The 4,875-nt window shown below is 42.2% G+C and overlaps 1 long non-coding RNA gene across 1 annotated transcript; it reads right to left on the minus strand.

Moving 5' to 3' along the window:
- Positions 1–461: 461 nt before the first annotated feature.
- On the minus strand, positions 462–3,474 carry LOC308459235. The gene is made up of 3 exons (XR_013977933.1): positions 3,370–3,474; positions 1,780–2,018; positions 462–530 (listed from the first exon to the last, which is right to left on the minus strand). It is a non-coding gene; the product is annotated as an uncharacterized lncRNA (long non-coding RNA).
- Between the last annotated feature and the right edge of the window lie 1,401 nt (positions 3,475–4,875).

The following is a 4,875-nucleotide window of genomic DNA, read 5'->3' on the forward strand; positions in this document are numbered from 1 at the left end:
ATAACCCCCCCCAAAAGATATCAAAAGAGCATTGGATGTCAATCAACCAAAGACCTGGTTAAAGAGGAACATTTTTGCCTGGTGCCTGAAGGTATATAATAAAGGCGTCAGGCAAATCTCCCTGGCGAGAGCATTCCACAAATGGGAAGCCACTGAAGGAAAGGCCCGTTCTCATGTTGCCATCCTCCAGACCTCTTGTGGAGGAGGCACACAAAAAAGGGCCTCAGAAGATGACCTCAGGGTCCAGATAGTTTCATATGGAAAGAGGCAGTCCTTGAGGTTTTGCGATCCCGAGCCATTTAAAAACTTCCCTATACAGGGCTGCTTTCAGATGTCTTCTAAAAGTTGAAATAAAAAAAATCCTTCCAGTAGCACCTTTATTTTTATTATTATTATTATTATTTTTTGACTATGGCAGACCAACACGGCTACCTATCTGTTCTAAAAGTTGTACAGTTACCTATCTCCTTGGCTCGGGGCTTGCACAACTCCATACCCTCCAACAGTTCTCCAATGAAAAAAGGGACCTCCTAAGGAAATGAGGGACATTCTGGGATCAAATCAGAAACTGGGGTGGCTTCTGTAAATCCAGGACTGTCCTTGGAAAATAGAGACACTTGAAGGGTCTGAAAGTTCTGATCATTGCATGCCGAAAGGGATACAGTAGAACTGAAAAAGCTGTTGCCAAACTGACTTGGGTCCACCGGGTACTTTTCCTCCTCCAAGTAGTTTTGCCAAGAATCTGCTTGCATTTTAAGAAGGGCTTTCCTTTTCAACAGCCCTTCTCCTGTATTAATAAAACATTCTCAGCTGTAGGCAGCTTGGTAATGAACAGGAATCGAGAAGGTGAAAGTTTTGAGAGGCATTTTCACTTCTAAACAACGTCCCTGAAATTCCTTCCTTCTCAAGCCAAGTTTAAATGAATTGCATATATACCCAAAATACATTTTCCCCAGTGCAAAGTGAGACTGTTTATTAAGTCTTGTTTACAGTATGCAAACAACGCATACACAAAACACCCACTTCACTAGATATGTAAGCATTCCAGTGGATGGACCATATGCTATCCTATCCATATTTTGTATGATTATCTTCCTTGTGGGCTTACAAAGTTCATACAGCAGCTATTTTTAAAATAGGGCAAATACGTTGGGCAGCCTGGAAGAAAACAACAGTCTTGTTTTCAAGAAGACTATGATGCTGATGACTAGGCCCACCAAAGGAGGAACAGGAAGTGATGAAGTGGGGACAGGAAATGCTTCTTCAATCTCTTTCGAAGGTTCTACACATTATTTGTCAATACAGACTGTTGGAGTTCAAGTCTGAAAGTCAGAGAAGGCAAATTGCCGTGGGTGTGTTTATCAGTCAGTCCCGCTATTTAGTGAACTCTGGGAATGCTACACACAGGGGAATACTCCTGATGCCATCTTTACCTATTTTTAGGCACCAGGAAAATATTTTTCCTTTTACCTGGGCTTTCAACCCTTAATTCGAAGGGTGGTGTTATAGCCTCTTTTTTGTAGGGTTTTATCTGTTTGTTTGTTTTAAAAAATGAGATGTTATTAGTTTTAATGTAAGTTGCTTTGGGTCGTTCTGTGAGAAACAAACAAACAAACAAACAAACAAAATGTGTTTTGTTTCAGGACCCTTAAAAACGACAGTTCCCATGATTCTTTGGGGGAAGCCAGACAGTTAAAACAGTATAATATTTATTTAAATTTATGCTGCGGATGTGATCTCAGAGTAGACAACCTTGAGTAGGTTGTCCAATAGTCTAACCTGGTGCCAGACAGCTTTGCATGTTCCTGTCTCTTGAAGAACCATTTCTAAGTTGCCAGAAGAAGAAATCAGGGGACAGACATCGGAAGCATCGCTCTATCACTGCTGCGGTTTTCTAAATAACTCTGCAAATGAAAGGAATACTGAAAGGGCCCCCAGTCTCTGCCGCTAAGACCATCTTGGCTTCAATCTCATAGATGTTATTTCCTATGCGGCGTCATGTATTGACCTCTCTGAAGCTTGATAAATCGGAAGACAGATTGCAGATGAGCTGTATGTGTTTAAGTATCGAGCTGATACATAACTTTCACACCAACTAGAAACCATTTATTGTCACCGCTGTCCGGAATATATCCTGACAGTTCAGTGGGAGTTTCAGTGCCATTTATTTTCAAATCAATACTCAATTACTAAGAGGAAGATTCACTCCCTTGCCCATTTTCAAGATGAAATTATGGACTGGGGCTATAACACTTAGTCAAGGCAAGCCACTGTCCATTAACTCATGATTCCCCCTCCCCTCCCCCATACAGATACTTTATTGACGCTCCATTCTCTTCCCCCCATCACCGACCCACCGACACCCCCCCAAGTCTCCAGCTTTTAATTAATCATTGTGAAAAAGCCCTTTCACATGGTGACTGATGACCAGAGAAAACAATTTTCTCCTAACTGCCTTTTAATTTCAACTCTGGGAGTGCTCATTGACTGGATCTCACAACAACCCATCAATGCTAGTTTTTAATGTGTTTTCTCCTTTGTTATTGAGAAGAATGGAGTGGCGAAGAGGCTTTGTGCTCCTCTTCATAACTCACATAATTGATTCGGTAAATGCAGCCCATTTGCGGGTGGATAAAAAGTGCTGTCAAAGGAGATAGTAGGTACTGTAAAAATTACCCCATTAACAGGAAATAAAGCTATTTACAATATTTAAAGGGTGGAACGTAACTTGCTCAACCTCCTCCTCGCACCCACCCACGAACCTTCACCCTCGGCACCTTTCACCTTAAACAACTTGACTGTGTGTGTTTTTTGTGGTTTTTGCTTTTTGCTTTTTTATTGTTTAAAGAAGCCTTGCAAATGACAACAAACAGACTCAGTCACTTCAGGTCATTTCACGCAACCTTTCAGATGCATCACGAAACGTAACACAGATGTGATGTTTGGCTCACAGCGAGGCAGTCCTTGTGTGGTTAAACAGATATAATGGGAGCTGCTGCAGCGTTTATGTGACTAAGTCTCTGTTCTCGCAAGCACAGCAGTCAGTGTCTGGCAGCCACAAGAGATGGGAAAGGGAACCTGCGCTGACTTTCAGCTGCTACAGCCCAGAGTGTAATGTGTGCATCTACTGCCATGCATTCAGTTCCACAGTGTCCCAGGCTGCAGTCTGTTACCTGGGACTTGTGGGAACCACTGAGACACTGAAACCCTCTCTTTGTAAGAACTATCTGCAAAGGAACCCAATAAAACTTTTCTGCAGAGCGTAGCCCATTCATTTGCCTCTGCCTGCCCTGCATTCCATTTCCTGCTGTGATTTTAGTGAACACAAGAACATTAGCAGAGACTCACTGAATCAGACCAAAGGCTTACCTTGTCCTGCGTCTTGTTTCCTACAGTGGCCAACCAGATGCCTATAGGAAGCCCATAAGCAGAATATGTTGTTGTTGTTGTTGTTGTTGTTGTTGTTGTTGTTGTGCATTGTTATTCCAATCTTCAGCCAAAAAGGGCTCCCAAAACAGATAATGATGATGATGATGATGATGATGATAATAATAATAATAATAATAATAATAATAATAAATTATTTTTACCCTGCCCATCTGGCTGGGTTTCCCCAGCCAATCAGGGGAACTTTCAACAAGAGATTAAAAATACATTAAAATATCAGTCATTAAAAAATTCCCTAAACAGGGCTGCCCTCAGATGTCTTCTAAACGTCAGATAGTTGTTAATTTCTTTGACATCTGGTGAGAGGGCGTTCCACAGGGTGGGCACAACTACTGAGAAGACTCTCTGCCTGGTTCCCTGTAACTTTGCATCTCACAGTGAGGGAACCGCCAGAAGGCCCTCAGCACTGGACCTCAGTATCTGGGCAGAACAATGGGGGTGGAGACGCTCCTTCGGGTATAGTGGGTCGAGGCCATTTAGGGTTTTAAAGGTCAACACCAACACTTTGAATTTTGCTCAGAAACCTACTGGGAGCCAATGTAGATCTTACAATTCATTACTTCACATTGGAGAGTTAAAAAAAACCCCAAAAAACCTGAGGATACTTAAATGTAAGAGCAATAAGAAGCAAAAAGCACTTGAGGTAGGTTACAAGTATGAGGGCCAGTGTTCTTTAATGGTTAAGAGTGTTGGGCCAGGACCTAGGAGTTGCAGGTTCAGATCCTCCCACAATAATATGTGGGGTGTTTTCATGATGATCAAAGGGTGCTGTCTGAAGTGAACCATTCCAAATCACATGCAAGATTTAAATAATAACAATAAGAAGAACTTGTTTTTATTTCACTTAGGTATTTGGAATAGTTTACTCATCACGATGGAATCCTAGTGGCTCAGGGTCGCATAACTCCATATCCTCCACCATTTCTCCAATGAAAATAGGGACATCCTACCTCAAACATTTCTGTGATGAAAATAGGAATGTCCTAAAGTGCCCCTTCATGGATCACTGCCTTGTCATGGCAAAGGGCCTTGAATAACTCTAGTAAGCTATGAGCTAAGCCATGCAGGGCCACCCAAGATGGACAGGTCATAGCCAAGAGTTTAGACTAAATGTGATCCACCTGGAGAAGGAACTGGCAAACCACTCCAGTATTTTGTCAAGAAAACTCCATGGACATAAAAAAAGGAGCTCTGAGAAGAAAGTGAGAGTTTTCAGGGCATGCTCTGGTTCATGGGGTCACGGAGAGTCGAACACGACTAAGACGACTAAACAAAACAAGGTAAAGTGGGACATTCCAGAATGAAATCAGAAACTGGGACAGCTTCTGTAAATCCAGAACTGTCACTGGAAAATAGGGACACTTGGAGCACCCTTAAGCTAGCCAATTCCCCTCAGGTATGTTGGAAGATGCTATTCTGTCAGCAAAG

This window comes from Podarcis pityusensis (genome assembly GCF_964106645.2).
Source record: "Podarcis pityusensis genome assembly, chromosome: 12".
NCBI classification, from domain to species: Eukaryota; Metazoa; Chordata; class Lepidosauria; order Squamata; family Lacertidae; genus Podarcis; species Podarcis pityusensis.